A 19,920-nucleotide genomic window follows, 5' to 3' on the forward strand; every position below is an offset into this window, starting at 1 on the left:
GAAATAGCCCAATTTACAATTAGCACAATTTAGCTTTTGTGTTTGCTTTTGTGCCACTAAAGAATTAAAGCTATTGGATGCCCAAGGAGTCAGATAGTACCCAAATACAATGTCCAATACAAATATTTAAATCGTGCACCCATGCGCATACAAAAATAATAAATAAATATCAAGCACTTTGATAAATAAGTACGTCAAAATATGGACGCCATGCCTACTAAGATACGCGCCCATCAAAAATTGATGATAATTTGAATACACACTATTCTCCAATGCTTTCCAATGCCACCATTGCTTGCTCTGCACATCAACTGAAGCATTCACAATTGTTAGAAAAATAATACAATTAAACGGACAAAACTGAATACCTAGCAGTCTTCAGCTAAAAAAATAAATTGGTTAGAAATCAATCATAACCTTAATTTATTACGGGTGCACACTCTAAACTCATAAACGTTTATTAATTTAAATATGTATTTTACAAAATCACCCGCTATGGAATCACCCACTTACACATTAAATTAACAAAATGCCCGAAAAGGATGGGCATCTCCATCGACTTTTCGCACAAAGAATCCACTTTGTGTATGAGCCCCAATAATAAAATTTTATGGAATCCACTGCAAAACCTCATGGAATCCACCGTGGATTATGCTTCCTGGCATCAACCACTCTTTTCCACACATTCTACCATTCTCCCAAAATAGAAAATGCCATTTGGCTAGCTTGCATCTTTTATTTCCTTCATCTATAGTATCTTAAAAGCCTTGGGTCAAAGGTTTTGTTATTTAATTATTACAGTACAGGACAAGTCCCCCAAGCTCAAAGTAAACACTTTGCATGAATTAACAATTTTATCATGACTTATGCCTAGACTATGAGTTGGTGCTTTTCATCCACCACCACTATCAAATGTATTTTCAACATTTTAGACTATGTAGTCATGTTTGAAATGCAATGGTTTAAAACTAGCACTATTATGAATAAATAAATGTGTGGGTGATGAATGACTAGTCTATCAAGCCTATTGTCTCTGCACGTCTTAACAATGCATGATGCTAATTAAAGTCATTGCTGAGCTAAGAGGCTTAAGTAAGGTTAGATTTAACCCCTTCCACACCTAGTAGGCTAATGCACCTTCTCCAAAATTGTGCTCAGACAAAAGAAGGCAACTAAGCATATGTAAAAATTAGAGCCATGATCAATAGCCAAAATAATAAAAGTTGTCAAATTAAGAAAGCACATAGTAACACCACAACAAATCTAATAGAAGTAAAATTTGGTCAGTTGCACTCGCCCATCGATCAAAATTTGTGTCCATGTTCGCTGCAAATACCCAAAATTGGGTGTTTTGAGAAGTAGTTCTTGAGAAAGTTATTTGGAGTTGCAACACATAATAGCAAAACATCTAACTATTAGCATTCATAGAGAAAGAGATATGGACAAAAGGCACAGACTGAAAGGGTAGCAGACATGCTCCCGTTAGTTCATTCCATTCCATCAACACCATCTAAAAAGTCAACTGTATGTACCACACACATTCAAAGATCAACTGACCTAGATCTAATCATGGTTAAGTCAGTGTGACTTAACCTTATTCACTAAGGTAAACAAAACGAGCTTGAGTCTCAACACTCCCCCTCAAGCTCAAGTAGGATACTTGACTCCAAGTAACTCTCTGAAATGCACAAACTTATCTTTACCTAATGACTTGGTAAAGATATCTGCAACTTGGTCTTCTGTCCTCACATGGACCAAATCAATGTCACCTTCAATCACTTTTTCCCTGATGAAGTGATAGTGTACCTCAATGTGCTTAGTCCTAGCATGATAGACAGGATTACTGGCTAGGAGTACACTACGCATGTTGTCACAATAGAGTGTGACAGGCCTGACTTCCTGCATGCCCAAATCATCAAGAAGCTTCATGAGCCATGCTGCCTCACATGCAGCTAGTGCAGCACCTCTATACTCTGCCTCAGTACTAGAGAGTGCAACTGTAGGTTGCTTCTTACTGCTCCAGCTGACCATACTACTACCAAGGGAAAATGCATATCCACTAGTAGATCTCCTGTCATAGATACTTCCTGCCCAGTCAGCATCTATATATCCTGTAAGCTCCAAAGGCTTATCGTGCTCATAGAATAGACCATAATCTGATGTAGCCTTTACCTATCTCAAGATCCTCCTCATTGCATCCAAGTGTGGCTTCATAGGCTTCTGCATGAACTGACTAATCAGTCCAACTGAATAGCTAAGATCCGGTCTAGTAATGGTAAGGTAATCAGGCTACCCACCATTTGTCTATACATAGTGACATTCTCAATCTCATGTCCAACATTTGCAAGTAGCTTAACATTTTGTTCCAATGGAGTGCTCAATGCTTTGCAATCCAACATACCATACTTGGTTAACATATCCTGTGCATACTGCTTCTGCAACAACCAAGTACCATGAGATGTAGAGATAACCTCAATCCCAAGGAAATACTTTAGATCTCCCAAATCTTTGACCTGAAATTCAGCATGTAACATTTCCTTGATCTCTCCAATTCCTGTGACATCATCACCTGTAATGATTAAGTCATCCACATAGATGACTAATACTACATAACCAGCTCTTGTCTTCTTTGTGAATAGGCTATGATCAGCCTTGCCCATAGTAAAGCCAAGTTTTTGTAAGCATGCACTTATCTTAGCATTCCAAGCTCTAGGTGCTTGCTTTAGCCCATATAATGCTTTCTTCAATCTACACACATATGTAGGAAAATCTGGATGTGTATAGCCCTCGGGCTGATCCATGTATACTTCCTCAACCAAATCACCATTGAGAAAAGCATTCTTCACATCCATCTGATACATACTCCATCCTTTAGATGCTGCCAAAGCAATCACTGTCCTCACGGTTGCCATTTTAGCAACAGGACTGAATGTTTCCTCATAATCAAGACCATATTGTTGTGCATACCCTTTTGCCACAAGTCTTGCCTTGTACCTTTCCAATGTGCCATCTGATTTGCCTTTCACTTTGTATACCCATTTGCAACCAATAGCCATTTTTCCTTCAGGCAATTCAACCAAATCCCAAGTGTCATTTTCAGCCAATGCTGAATATTCCTCATCCATTGCCTTACACCAATGATCATCCAAAGTAGCTTCAGAAAACTTTGTGGGTTCCTTGAAGCTAGTGACTTTTTCCATATATGCATAGTGTCTCACTGTGTAACCACTGTATGTAAGCCTATCCATAGGCTTCCTGACTCTTTCTGATCTCCTCAACTGAGGTGCAGTATGAGACTCTCCTCTCTCATGAGGTGGTATATATCTATGTCTCACACCAGGAGTCACAACTGATGGAATACAAAACTCACTATCCAAACTGTCAGTACCAGGTGAATCATAACCACAGGTGAGTGGCCCAGTAACATCATCAAGTTTTCCTTTGCCTTTATCCACATCTCTCCCCCTCACTGACATACCCGTGTCAGTGGACAAAGATGCTGAAGTCCTCAATCTACCTGTCCAAGGACTAACTGACGTAGTAGCATCTTTAGAAGGCCCAGAAATTGCTGCACTTTCATTTGTACGTGCATGTACATAAGGCTCGTGATAGCCATTTTCATCATTCATCACAGTGATCTTCTTCTCATGCCATGATTTTAGCTCATCAAATACCACATCTCTTGAGATCAATGTCTCATGAGTAGAAGGATTGTAGCATTTGTACGCTTTCCTATCTTGTGCATACCCAATAAAAATGGCATTTTCTGCCTTTGGATCGAGCTTGCTCCTCTTTTCATCTGGAACATGTACATATGCCAAGCATCCAAAAACCTTAAGATGGCTGATGTCTGGCTTTATCCCATAAAGCCTCTCATAAGGAGTCACCTCATGTATACCTGCTGTTGGTGTACGATTCATGACATACACTGCAGTCATTACAGCCTCTGCCCAATATGCATTTGGTAGGCTTTTCTCATTCAACATGGCTCTAGCCGATTCCATGATCACCCTGTTTTTCCTTTCTGCCACACCATTTTGTTGTGGTGTGTACCTGCATGTCAATTGCCTTTTAATTCCATGAGCTGCCAAGAAGTAATCAAAGTCCTTAGAAACATATTCTCCACCACTATCAGATCTCAAGCATGAGATATAGCAAGCCAATTCTTTCTCCACATGTCTCTTAAAATCCTGAAAAACATCCATGACATCACTCTTGTGCTTTAGCACATACAACCATGTGTACCTACTATAGTCATCTATGAATGACACATAGTAATGTGATCCCCCAAGAGATGCATTCTGTGAGGGTCCCCATACATCAGAATGTACAAGCTGTAATGGTCTAGTAGTAGTGCTTACATGCCTCATAAATGGAAGCCTTGATTGCTTTCCAAATTGATAAGACTGATATACATGTCCCAATTCCGCATGCTTGAACTTAGGAAGTCCAAGTACAACTTGTTTATGCTGCATATTCTTCAACTTTTGAACATTTACATGTCCAATCCTTTTATGCCATATCTCAATGTCCCTTATTGCAGCATTTTCATGTGAGTACATAGCAGCATTCAATGCTGGAATTTTCGTATCCAATGTAAACATCCTGCCATTTCTTTTGCCTTTAGCAATGAGTTTGCATCCTTGACCATACTCTTCAATGTAGCATCCATCTCTATTGAATCTAACTTGTAGATTTTGTTCAGCCATTTGTCCCACAGAAAGCAAGTTTTTGGTTATGGAGGGTACATGCAATACATCATAAAGACTCTTTCTCTTGTCACCATGCATCATCAAGGGAACAGTACCTGTATGCATAATGTCATGTTGCATATCATCCCCTGTGCAAACATATCCATGAGCACCTTCTACCAATGTGTCAAACCACTCTCCATGAGGAGTCATGTGGTTAGATGCCCCTGAGTCTATATACCATACATCATCGGCTTTGTCGTGTACAAGCAACCCTTTCTTCACATGTTGCATTGCAAACAACCTGTCATCCTCCTGCATACCACTAGAAGAAGCATAATTACCATGTTGCTTCCCTCTTCCTCTCTGATCATTCTGCTTTTTGTAGCAATCTTTAGCTACATTCCCATATTTGCCACAATAATGGCAATCCTTATTTGCATTTGATTGCTGCCCATAACTCATTTGAGGCTGCTGCCAAGTGCCTCTTCCTCTAGGTGAATAACCTCCTCTTCCACGAGCATTTGAGGCACCTCTATTTGCTTGAGGCTGCCTATTTTGCCATCCAGTAGCTTGCTGTCCACGGGCTGCATATGCATTTCCAGCACCTCTTCCTCGAAAATTTGATCTTCCTCTTCCACCTCTACCCCTTTGATTTGAGTAGAAGACATTGTCCCTACTGTTTTTAGATCCACTGGAACTTGTATTAAGTCCAAGTTTCACTTCTTCATGCAAAAGAAGTGCTACAAGTTCATCAAAGTCAGGCTGCTCCTGACGCACTGAAATGGAAGTATCAAACTGCTTATATTCCTGTCCAAGTCCATGGAGGGTAGTAGCTACCAAATCATCATCCTCAACTTCAGCTCCAATTGATCCTAGTTGTTCTGCAATGGATCTGATCTCACTGACATAGTCCTCAATAGACCTTCCATTTCTGGATATGTGGCTGAACTTTTGCTTCAGTTGTGTCTTTCTTGCATGAGTGACATGCCCATAATTCTTCATCAATAAGTCCCAAGCAGCTTTTGGGGAAGTACAATTTGCAATTTGCATAGCCTTTGTGTCTGACACACATAGAGACAACCAATGCAAGACCTTGCTGGCCTTTTCCAACCAAGTCCTGTGTGCCTTCAACTGATCCTGTGTTGGAGGTCTATCTTCCGGTAGCTTAGGCTCATCTTCAAGACCTGTGACTAGGTCCCAATAGCCTCTTTCAATTAAAAAATTAGACATCCTGAATTTCCATAGAACGAAATTGTTATAGTCCAGCTTCTCACCAACTATCTGAGTGATAGTATCCTTCTCTCCTGTGTTTGCCATTTTAAAGCCTTAAGTTTTGCAAAACCAGTTAATTTTCCAAAAATGCCAGCAGGCAATACGCTTCCATGATCTGTAGTACAACCAATCTTTTACTGCAATCAGTAGTCTGTCAAATCAGCCTCATAGAAGTCAAGCTTGAGCATACAATGCTCTTGAGTATGCACACATCTATCACTGACCATTTAGTGCCACACTACCAACATCTGTGATGAGCACCCTTGAACTTCACAAGTACATTCAATTCCAAAAAAAACTGCACAGATTTCAGCCTATATGACTGCATAAGATCCAATACATGTAGGAAGTAAATACTCAGTATTCCTTCAACTGACTGCAGCTGCAAACATGATCCAAACACAAGCTTCAAATATTGATACCAATTGTATTCTTGAATTTACTGCTCAGGACTTGTTGCAGAAGGTAAACATAACTTGCTGAATTGTTTTCATAGTCCACAGAAAAAAAACTGAAGCATTTCTTTCTTGCTGTCCATATTGAATACTGATGGTTATTCTCCAAAGTACACACCCATACATGCTTAAATAGCTATAAAGCAAACGACTCTTGCTGATTAGCAGACATTTGCACCAAGGCTCCATGTCCATCTTTGTAGATGCACCTCACCAAACCCAAGAGTCAGTCCCCAAACAATGTCCAACTTTGCATGCTCAACTTAGCTTTTCTCAGTTGGCTGCTTCAGTGCAGGGAAACTGATATTCCAATCATAGGCCACAAGTTTGTATTCTGGCCAGTGGCTGCAGGAACCTTTTCGATGGTATAGGTCTCTGCACTGATACTTTCCTTTCTTCTCATCAAGAGAGCATAGTTTACGTTTTGGTGACTTCAGAATTACATTGATTCACAAATATTGCTATGAATGGATCTGCTATACGCAATACATCCCAATCAACCACTAACATTCCATGACTCAATCTTCCAATAGCAACGAATGCAAGTAAAAGATAATATCACCTCCTGTTGGGAATGTAATGCGACCCCAAGCAGGACTATTGTCAGAGGCCTTCCGATCAACCTTTGCAACTCCTTCAACGAAGACCTTCTGGTCTTCAACACAGGGCCAGAAACTACATTCAAACGTTGTTGCTTATGCACTGGATACCAATCTATGTATGACAAGGTATGAAATACAATGGATAAGTAAGGCATCAATAGCACAACGGGCTGGCACGATAGGTCGTCCAGGACTCTGCTATCATCTCTACTCATCAGCAGTATACGATGACGCTTTTATTGATTTCAGTCTGTCTGCTCCACTTGAGGGTATCGTGCTGCTCCTGCACCATGAAATGAATGGCCTTTTGACTTTTCAGCATCATGAAGACAGTGAACTCTGATCCCACGCCATCTTTAACAGCATTGGAAACTTGCTATGGTGGCATTTCACACATCAATGGAGGGAGCTCCAATTTTTGCTATTTTGTCTGATTCTAACATCCGTCTCTACTGCCTGGATATAACTCCATCACTGACATTCTATAATCTTCACGTGCTCTCTGGAGAATCACTGGCCAAAAGGGCACTGATTTTGGCATATCAGAATAAACGCTTTCTTGAAGGTGCTCTCCTCTGAAGGTCATAGCCATGACCACCAACTTGGCTCTGCATCCCTACTACCTGGCGAGCTCTGATACCATATTAGCATTCATAGAGAAAGAGATATGGACAAAAGGCACAGACTGAAAGGGTAGCAGACATGCTCCCGTTAGTTCATTCCATTCCATCAACACCATCTAAAAAGTCAACTGTATGTACCACACACATTCAAAGATCAACTGACCTAGATCTAATCATGGTTAAGTCAGTGTGACTTAACCTTATTCACTAAGGTAAACAAAATGAGCTTGAGTCTCAACACTAACTTCTATCCATATGAAAGACTCCACTTCCCCCTAATAAACTTCAACTAAGTTATAGTCTCAACATCTAGATTAACAAGCCTTTACTCAAGCATCTTAATCTACTCCTACAAAACTATGTTCTTCACCTTAGCTTGTTCAAGGAGGTTATTCTCAACTTCAAGCCTTGATAAAGTGAACTACAAGTATCCACCTTCATCCCAATGCATTTTTTTCAATTGTGTTCAACTTATGGCGCCTAGACTTGGTATGTTTGTCTCAAACTTTCCCAACTTATCAAGTATGGTCTATTTATTGTGCCCTCTACATTGATTTTTCAACTTTAGATCTACAACCTTCACAAATGATAATTTGTTTTTCAACTAAAGGTTAGTGGATTTGTAATCTTCCTAGTGATGATCTCATCTTATCCTTTAGAGAACTCTGTCAAGTCAAACACACTTACTCTTGGAGAAACTGCCACTAAGCATTCACCCTAAGAAACGAGAAAATAATGTGTGTGGGCACACGTAGAAGAATATCCATGCTACCATAGTAGAGCAATGTAGTGTTACATATAGTACCACCTAGATGTTCCTAGCTAGTGCTAAAATGTTGTTTTCTTATCTTGAAACTACTTCCAATAGCATCACCCTACTACATCCTTGTCCACCTCTTGTCTCTTAGCAACCACCTAAGACTTGCCCCTACAATCCTATTTCATGTAGCCCATCACACAACACAAGTCCTACTAGGTTCATTGACCTATTTTAAAGTTTGCTCTTTAGACATGGTCCAAGTCATAAAAGAGTTTGTCAAGAAAGTTTATGGTTGAAAAAAAAATTGATGTGATTATGGAAACGAAATGCAAGACTATAGATAAAAAGGTCAAGATGGTTGATATGCCCCTACCACCTAGTGACAAAACTGCAAGTAGAGGGAAACTAAGATGAAACAAGCAGAGGTTAGGAGCTCAATGTCAACTTCTCCTCCATTATTCTCCAACCATATCTCCAAACAGTCCACACACTAAAATGGTATCCTCAAAAGATAGATACCCCAAACTTAAGGACACTTTACATACAACAATATGATAAGGCTTAGACTATGCCTTAGACTTTGGCTTATTTCTCAACACTCCCCCTCAAGCTCAGAATGAGCTTGCAAAGGTAATACTCCAAGTGCACTCCTGAAGTACTCAAACTTATCTTTACCTAATGCTTTGGTAAAGATATCAACAACTTGGTCATTGGTTTTCACATGGACCAAGTCAATCTCTCCATCAATGACTTTTTCTCTAATGAAATGATAGTGCACTTCTATGTGTTTTGTTCTTGCATGGTAGACTAGGTTCTTTGCCAACATAATGCTGCTAACATTGTCACAATACATAATGACTCCACCATCAATCTCTATCCCCATGTCATATAGGATCAATCTCAGTCATGTCTGCTCACATGCTGCCAATGCAATGCCTCTATATTCTACTTCAGTGCTTGATAGAGCAACTGTAGGTTGTTTCTTACTGCTCCAACTTACCATGGCTGATCCAAATGAGAATGCATAGCCACTAGTAGATCTTCTATCCATAGAGCTACCTGCCCAGTCTGCATCTGAGTATCCAAACAATGTAGTCTTGATTCCTTTTTCATAAAACAACCCAAATCCAGCTGTCTTTTTCACATATCTAAGAATTCTTCTCACTACATCCAAATGTGATTTGCATGGTTTCTGCATAAACTGTTTTACCAATCCAATAGCATAACTCAAGTCTGGTCTTGTAATAGTCAAGTAGATAAGACTACCAACCATCTTTCTGAACATAGTAACATCCTCAACATAAGATCCATCATCTATCAACTTAGCATTTTGATCCAATGGTGTATCAACCGGTTTGCATTGTGTCATGTCATATTTTTCCAACATCTCCAATGCATATTGCCTTTGTATCAGCCATATACCATGAGGTGTGTCAATAACCTCAATACCCAAGAAGTATCTCAACAAACCAAGATCCTTTATATCAAACTCTTTATGTAACCCATGCTTGACTTCATTAATCTCCTTCTCAAATGTACCTGTAATAATGAGATCGTCAACATAGATGACCACAACAACCATACCATCTTCTGTATGCCTCACATAAAGTGAATAATCAGCTTTGCTACGCTAAAATTCCATACTGCATAAGAATTTGTTGATTCTATCACACCATGCTCTTGGTGCTTGCTTCAATCCATATAAAGCCTTCTTCAACTTGCATACATAATGTGGGTATTTTGGATCCACATAGCCCTCTGGTTGATCCATATACACTTCCTCTTCTAAGTCGCCATTCAAAAATGCATTTTTTACATCCATTTGATAAAGCCTCCAACCATAGATAGAAGCCAAAGCAATTACCAATCTTATTGTCGTCATTTTAGCTACTGGACTGAATGTTTCTTCATAGTCCAAACCATAAGTTTGTGCATATCCTTTTGCAACTAGCCTTGCTTTATACCTTTCAAGAGAACCATCCGACTTACATTTGACCTTATAAACCCATTTACATCCAATGGATTTCTTGCCATAAGGTAGTTTCACCAAATCCCAAGTCTTGTTTTTCCTTAGTGCATTCATCTCTTCATCCATTGCTTGTCTCCACTCTTTGCTCTCTACTGCTTCTTCAAAGCAAGTAGGCTCCACATGTTGTACATAAGAAACCATGTATGCATAATGCATCTTCATGAACCCATTATAAGTCAATCTATCAACTAGATACCTTACCCTTTCTGACCTTCTCAATTGAGGTGCACTACTGTGTGTCTCATCTGATCTAGCATGTGGTGGCACATACTTTCCTGCACTTCTAATGCCATGTGTTTTAACATGCGGAATCCCATACTCATCATCTATAGATTCATCTTCTGAACTTTCAGTCATTGGTTTCTTACCTTTTGCAACTTCTGCACTCCTTTGTGCATTTCTCAATCTATCACTCCATGGACTGTAGCTACCACTGCTTTCCACATTCTCTTGAGGTCCTAAAGCATCTTCCACATGCTGATTTTCAGCCTTGCTGTTTGTTGAAATTTTTCTTCCATAGCCATTATCATCATTGCTTTCATAGGAATCAACATCCACTGCAATTTTGGGCTTGTACCATGATTCATATTCACTGAATTTGACATCCCTGCTTATGTATACTTCCTTACTCACCGGATCATAGCATTTGTATCCCTTCTTTCATCAGGATATCCAAGGAAAATGCATTTTACAGCCTTAGGTTCCATCTTCTTTCTCAAATCATCCGGAACATGAACATAACAGACACATCCAAAGACTCTAAAGTATGCAACAGTGAGTTTCATGCCATACATTCTCTCATCTGGTGACATATTATGAATCAAGGCTGTAGGTGTTCTATTCATAATGTGAGCTACAGTATGCACTGCTTCTTCCCAATATGACAATGGCATGTTCATTTGGTTCATCATTGCCCTTGCAACCTCTGCAATAATCCGATTCTTCCTTTCAGCCACACCATATTGCTAAGGTGTATACCTGCATATCTCAAGAAGTCACAAAACTCATATGACATGTACTCTCCACCATTATCTGATCTCAAGCATTTTATGTAGCATCCAAACTGCTTTTCAGCCATAGATTTAAATTCCAAGAACTTTTCAAATGCTTCACTTTTATGCTGCATAAAGTACACCCAAGTCATCCTGTTGAAATCATCAATGAAAGTGATATAGAATCTACATTTTCCGCTCATGGAAACATTCTGACATGGGTCCCAAATATCTGAGTGTATTATTTCCAAAGGATAGCTGCTTATTCTCCCCCTCTTTGGAAATGGCAATCTGGACTGCTTGCCAAATTGACAAGCCTCACATACATGATCAAAATTCACATATCCTAAATGCGGTAAACCATGGACTATCTATTTTGATTGCATTTGCTTCAATCTTTGCAAATTAACATGACCAATCCGTCTATGCCATAATTCCACATCCTTATCTTGCCCATGTCCTCTCTCAACATACATAGAGTTTTGAATCACTAGAGTACTTGCATCCAAAGCAAACAATCTCCCTTTGTTTCTACCATGAGCAATCACCCTGCCAGTTCTCCCATTATGAAATTCTTCAATGAAACATCCAAACTTATTGAATCTCACCTACAATCCTTGATCAACCGATGCTAGGTTCTTAGTTATTGTGGGCACATAAAGTACATCACCAAGCTTGTTCTCAATCCCATCTTTAGTAACAAGTGGCACACTACCAATATGAGTAATTTTGTGTAAAGTATCATCACCAGTGGCAACATATTCATCATTCTGCACTTGCTCCTTGCTATCAAACCACTCAGCACGATGAGTCATGTGGTTTGTAGCTCTTGAATCCAAAAACCAGTCATTCTCATGAGGAGGATGAGTCATGCTCCCAAGCACACGCTCCATAGCAAATAAATGACCTCTAGGCGATCCACCTCTAGGTCCATAACCTGTACCACCATAAGTGGCTGCATAGTGGCTATATTGGGTCCTTCCACGGGCCCCTAGACATAGCATTCTATTTTTTATAACAATCCTTCTCAAAGTGACCAAAATGCCCACAATAATGACAAGTGTCATCTCTTTGTGAAGAAGGACTAGACCGTCCTCTACCTCTAGGGAAAGATCTTCCCCTTCCTCTATGCATGAAGTCACCACGACCAAAGTTACCTCTTCCACGAGAAAAACCATAATTACTACGACCAAGTGAAGAGCCTCTAGCTCTAGATGAGCTACCACGACCTCTCTGGTGATAGAAGACACTATCTCCACCTGCATTTTTGCCACTGCTAGATGCATTCAATCCCAACTTGATTTCTTCTGTAAGTAGCAATCCAATAAGCTCCTCAAAGTTAGGCATAGAGCCTCCCCTAACGGAAATAGAGGTATCCAAAGATTTAAAAGCTGGTCCAAGCCCATTTAGTGTCACTGACACTAAATCATCATCATCAACAGGTGCATTAATGGATGCAAGGTCTTCTGAAATTTGATTGATTTCTGCCACATAGTCACTGATACTACGATTGCCTCTCCATGCACCATGTAATCTCTGCTTAAGTTGTATCTTACGAGCCTCTGTACATGTTCCATACATTTTTTCTATGATTTTCCATGCCTCCTTACAAGTACTTGCCTTTTTTATATGAGGAATCAATGTTTCTGAAATACATATGGAGATCTAATGCAAAACCTTCCTGTTATTCCCAGTCCAATCCTTGTACGCTTTCTTTTGCTCTTCAGTTGGATGTTCGGGAATTTCTGGACATTCATCATCACCTGTTATGAGATCCCATAGACCTCTATCCATCAAAAATTATCCATCTTGTAAGACCACACACTATAGTTGTCTTTGGTCAATTTGTCCCCCATGATCTGAGTGATCTGTGCCATGTCAGACATTATGACTGCTGCAAATTCAGAAGAAAACAACAATACAATCTGTCCAAAAATAGTATTCAGCAATATGACTGTCATACATGTGTCCAAAAACTGTCATATACATCCATCCATGATGCCAACATGTCATACATTCAGTTCCCAGCAAGAACCATCCAAATCGGATTCCACACGATGTTTGTATGACCCAAAATGCATTAAAACATGGGTCTAAAGTTGACCATTTTTCCTGCAATTTTTAAATTTCTTTTGGCTCAAGTCTGTCAAGCAAGGTATTTGGTTTTTCCTATAGATTATGGCATAGTCTGGAGTCCTGGACTGTATTTATGGCACTTGAAGCACACTATCCCTGCACTTGGTACTTCTACAATGGAACACTTCATCCATAATATTCTGCCAACAGCAAGATGTGGACCTAGCCTTGCATTTCCTTTCATCAGGACAGCAGCTGGCTTCTTGGTTTTACTATAACTTTTTACAAGATGTCACTCTCTCCTGCTATGATGAGCACAGAGCAACACAAACTCTGTATTTTCTTAAAAGGTAATGATTACTGATTATCCCATCAGATTCTTTAGGCTGTACTCGCAACAAACAGAAACTGGCAGAATACAGGGTTGACCTCCAAAACTGATCATTGCATCATAGGCAAAGATCCTCCTACAGCTCAAATCTGTTGCTCCAGCTGTAACAAAGTTTCTAGCTTGTTCTTGACCACATAAAACTCTTGCTTTATCTGTTGCAAAGCTTGTACGTACCCTTACCTTGGTTTGAGCTGTTAAAATGAGGATGATGATGACAACGATGACTGTACTGGCCACAAGAAGAAGGAGGCTCTCTCTCTCTCTCTCTCTCTCTCTCTCTCTCTCTGTGTCGGCAACAGTGAGAAACAATGGCAGGTGCTGATCATCGTTTATGTACTCCCCGTATCAATGAGATCTTTCTACGTAGCCTCCTCTTCTTCGCTCCTCTCTCTTTCACACTCAGTGGCGGTGCGTCTTGCGATGCAGGAAGGCTGCTCTCGAGCGGCAGATCTCTTTTATTTCTTGATTTTGGAGTTTGATACAATCAGTCAGTCAAAATGGTGAAGTTTACTATAGAAGAGCTCCGTAGGATTATGGATAAAAAACATAATATCAGAAACATGTCTGTCATTGCCCATGTTGACCATGGTAAGTCAACTCTCACAGATTCCCTAGTCGCTACTACTGGCATTATTGCCCAGGAGGTTGCTAGTGATGTGCGTCTGACTTATACATGCCAGGATGAAGCTGAACGCTTAAATCAACTAGAATTTCTATGTACTATGAAATGTCAGATGCATCCTTAAAGGATTACAAGGGAGAAAAGGATGGCAATGACTATCTTATCAATTTGATTGACTCTCCTGGCCATGTTGACTTCTCATCTGAAGTTACAGCTGCTCTGCGTATCGCCGATGGAGCTTTAGTGGTGGTAGACTGTGTGGAAGGTGTTTGTGTTCAGACTGAGACTATTCTCCGTCAAGCTCTAGGAGAAAGGATTAGGCATGTGCCGACTGTGAACAAGATGGATCGATGCTTTCTTGGGCTTCAAGTTGTGGTCCACATCTTGGCCATGGTAGGATCTGAGCACTCATCCAATAAGAACAAGGCAGAGGACTGGATTGTCATGGTCACAACCAGAGCTCCTACTAATATAGCAGTCATCAAGTATTGGGGTAAGCGCGATGAGATGCTCTGATACCAATGACAAAACTGCAAGTAGAGGGAGACTAAGATGAAACAAGCAGAGGTTAGGAGCTCAATGTCAACTTCTCCTCCATTATTCTCCAACCATATCTCCAAACAGTCCACACACTAAAATGGTATCCTCAAAAGATAGATACCCCAAACTTAAGGACACTTTACATACAACAATATGATAAGTCTTAGGCTTATTTCTCAACCAAGTGATGGGATGTATAAGCTGTGTCTAGATAACCGAGTTTGAGAGTCCATGGAATTTGAAGCCAATTCCTATGCCACGGGCTTATTTTCCTAAACTAATGGAGTTGCTAAATGAGAATATATGGATGAAGATTTTGGAGCCATCATCAGTGTCATACTCAAATAGATGGTTTACTCTACCCACCAAGAAGAATGATGCATTGAGATTTATTCAATTAGAAATGTTGATGCAAGTCTTGTGGTCAATGAGTTTTCTAAAGCATTTGTTGGTAGAGAAATTTTTTCTTTGGGGGAATTTATACTCAGGGTATGACCAGTTCTATTTGGTAGTGGAGAGTATGGATATCACTACCATGAAGACACCCTTAGGATTGTACAAATGTGTACTCTTCCTCAAGGTGTAACAAACTTTGTCATGCATATGATGAATGTGATGAACAAAGGTCTTAAGGAATTACATACTATAGTTAACTATGAATTCTAAGGACAAAGTCTATAGGCCAAAGAATGAGCCCCTAGAGCATGGTACTAGTGAATATTGTGAAGATGTGATCCATTAGGCTCCAAAGACTTTTAGCTCTAAGTTTGAAATGACATACTTGGGCTTGTTGCACTATTTTTTGGGGATTGAAGTTTGGTAAGATCTTCATCTCTCAAAAGAAGTATGCATGGGAGATCTTGAAAGCATTTGGCATGATTGAGTGTAAGGAGATAGCTATACCTATGGAGGTCAATGAAAAGTTACCCGTTGAGGATACATCAACACTAGTAGACATTAGGAGATACACGAGGTGGGTGAGCAGTCTCATCTACTTGTGTAACACGAGGTTAGATATTAGTTTTGTTATTGGTGTTTTGAGTAGGTTATCAAACAAGCCACGAGAAATCCATTGGAAAGTTGGGATATAGGGGTTTTGATACTTGTAGGGAATCCTTGACAATGGTGTCATATACAATTCTGGAAGTACTCTTGTGGGGAACTGTGACTCATACATTGGGTAGGTGACAATAATTCTAAGAAACTAGTTTTTGGGCATTGTTTCTCTTTGGCTTTAGGATTCTTATCTTGGATTACTAACAAGCAACCAATTGTGGCACTATATTCTATCGAAGTAGAGTATAAGGTTGCTTGTTTTGTTGCATGCGAACTAGCATGGTTAAAGAGGATCCTATGACATATGGAAGTACACAATGAAGATTGAATAGTGTTAAGATGTGACAACTAGAGTTGCATTGGGATCGCCAAAATTCTAGTTTTTCATTATGCATGCACCAAATACATTAAGGTCTAGTATCATTGTGTACACGACTTGATCAAGGATGGAATAGTAGAGCTTGTCTATTATCAATGGAGAATAATGGAGCAGATATTTAAGGCCTTATAGCATGTAAAGAAAGGGCATTTCTTAATATCCTTTAAAAACCCAAACATAGATGATTTATTATAGGTGGACTCCTTGGGTGGTATACTCTCTCTACCTTTGAGAGTGACCTCCAAGATGTTTATATAGTCTCACTGTGGGCTAGGATTAGGGTTTTCCTTGCCTTCCAATTCATTCACAACTCACCTTCCCTCATGCACCCTTGCTTACTTAGGGTACCCATGCTATACTTCTAACACCCTTCCTCAATGTCAAGGTAGCATTGGATTACGTAGCATGTAAATGAACCGCCCCCCCCCCCCCCCCCCCCGCCCCCCCCAATCAATCAGTGGGATGCCTTTATAAAATAGAATACAATTATGTTTATGGAAAGATAATAAACTAGATACTAGAAAAGTCAATCCTTAGATGCTTTGGAGATATAGTTTACCTCTAATTCTTTGTGAACTTTAGGAGAGTTTTGACTTTTACTAGTGATATGCCCTATTTGCCTACATTTGTTGCACTTCATCTTCTTGGGATATTTTTTCCACAAATTGCTTACAATATTTCCTCTCTTTTTTTTTTAAAGGAGCATTCAGTAGTTACAATATGGACTAAGAGTTGTTCACAAGTTATCAAGGTAGATGTCAAACTAGTGCTACCATCTTTTTGATTTCGCTTCTCCTCATCCATACAAGGCTGAATGACACCTTCAAGTGTAGGATTTGGTATATTTTTTAGGGTAGTGACAAGAGTTGAAAAGACTTTTCTTATGCCTTTCAAGATTATTGCAGTGGCATCTTCTTCAACAACCAGAGCTTGAACTAAAGCTAATTGCGCCATCAAACCCTTCATGTGGAAAAAAACTTTCCCTAGTCTTCTCCTTGCTTGTATTCCAATCTAAAGAACTCTATTTTGAGGAAGATTTTAGAATTCTTCCTTTTTGCACCATACAGTTTCCCAAGCTCATCCCACTTCTCTTTTGTAATTGCAAGAGCTAGTCAATATGATACATTAAGGATTCATCTAGGTGAAACATTATCATAGCTTAGACTCTTTCATCATCTTCAACATCTATAGGGTTGGATAGGTCAATGGTTTTGGTCTCTTTGATGAAGGGCTAGTAACCTCTCTCGGTCATTTTATATTTTACTAACACCTGCCATGGTTGGAAGTCTCTCCCATCACAGTTTGCAGATTTGCGACTTCGTATCAATATAGGCATGATAGGATGTTAAATGATGTGAATCTAGGACATGACACAAGCTATGGTGGATCAAAGATGTAAACCAAGTTCATAATGACATGGACAAGTAGAGACAAACTATTACACAAGTGAATTAGGTTCCAAGATAGATTAGCTTGGACTCATAAACACAATCTTGTGTAGAATTGACAATGATAAGACACTTAACTGAAAGTACCAAGCATCATGATATTGTGTTCATTTCATAGTCAAGTACAATGCTTTATAGGCTTTGAGTTGTTCCACTCTCCTCATTGTGCATATGGGATTCAGGACAGCTCCTCTTGGAGCATACATCATTTGTCTATTTCTCAACACCCCCCCTCAAATGATGAGTCCCTACACTTGCTGGCTTTTGCCCCCCCTTCATGATAGCATGGCCCGGAAGACTAGCTCATAGGCAGCCTAGTCAAGTTAAAGCTTGAGACTTTACATCTTGGCAAGGGTTGTACAAATCAAATTCACTAAGGAAAAGAAAGATCCACTGTGGGAAAAACATATGAAAGATACAATGAAAGTTCTTCAAAACAATCTGTCAGAGTTGTTGATGGTAGTGGAAGCATATTCTTCTTCTTCTCTTTCTTCCATGTATTGGTTCTGGTGATGATCACTTTGCAATTGTTGGGCTCTCTTCTTGTGGAAACATTCACTGGCTACATGGCCAGTCTTACCACAATAGTGACATGTAATCCGATCCTTGTTATTGTTGTTGATGAATCCTCGACCTCTTCCTTTAGGTCCAGCAACTCCTTTGGTGTACAAAAGATTTTCCCTAGATGATGAGACATTGTCTTTTGCATTCTTGGTTTTTACTTTGCCTTCTTCATCGAGTAGTGAGTGCTCAATATCTTTAAGTGTGAGGCTTGGAACATTACTCAAAGTGGACACAAGATTTTCATATGGATCCTTGTTTACACTTGCAAGCAGTACGGCTATTGCTTCATCTTCCTCAATATTCTTTTTAAGAGATGCAAGTTGAGTTTTTAAACTCTTAAACTTATTAATGTGTATGGTCATAGAAGCACTGTCTTTGATATCCAGTTTATAAAACTGCATGAGAAGTTTTACCTTTGAATTCTTTGCTTGAGTACCAAATATTTTATCAGGTTCCTCCCAGGCGGTTCTAGCATTTCTAATGCCAGATATATGATGTAACACGTCATCACTTAGTCCCCAGGCAATGATGCCTAGTGCCTTATTATTCATCTTCTTCCATTCTTTGGATTTGAACTGTTCTTCTTCAACGAACCCGTCTTCATCATCTTCCTTCTTGTTATCTGCATCATCTTCAAACAGGTCCCACAAGTCTTTCCGCATTAGGTGATACATGGTCTTTTCCTTCCAGGCATGGAAGTCTTCTCCATTGAATTTTGCTATTTGCTCAAGTTCTGCCATGTTGAGCAGCTCCAATCTGAGAAAAGACCAGCAAGGGGGATTTGTGAAGTGTCACAAGGAGGTTAGTGTCAACTGACACTAGTTGAGTATCAATAGATACTATTCTTGAGCTTAGTATTGAATGTCGGTGCTTGATCTTCTTCTTGCTTGTTGATTTGAAGTGTTAATCTTACTGGGAACTGAGTTCAAACTCAGATAAAAGTGGCAGTGTGTGCCCTCAGTTGAAAGGAATGAGAAATTGAAGGAAAAATGAGCTTGCACCTTGATGGCTATGGCTTCCTGGATTAGGGTTTTGACCCAGGCCTGGTTTTTTCCAGATATCTAGAGCTAGAGTTGATCATTTTGGAAACTTTTTTTATGGAAATGTAGCTTACTCCATGCTCTACAAGAGCCCCATGATAACCGTCAAGATTGTGTACTGCAGTCCACGCGCAGATCAGAGAAACATAACCAGGCGCAGATATGGCAGCAACATCGAATTTCAGCAATGCCAGGCTTGTAGGTATCCAATGTAGTGCGCAGATCGGTTGCAGATAGCTCACGTGGTGAATCCCGGAAGGTCCCCAAGAACAAAGAACTCTACCCTTTTGCACAAATAACAATGTAAAAGCATGCACGACAAGAGGCAAGAGACAAATTGGGTTCAATCTCCCCCATGCCTTGTGTGAGCGCTTCAC

This window comes from Lygodium microphyllum, chromosome 15 (assembly GCF_053477565.2).
Source record: "Lygodium microphyllum isolate KBCC chromosome 15, Lygodium_microphyllum_v1.1.10, whole genome shotgun sequence".
Taxonomy (NCBI): Eukaryota; Viridiplantae; Streptophyta; class Polypodiopsida; order Schizaeales; family Lygodiaceae; genus Lygodium; species Lygodium microphyllum.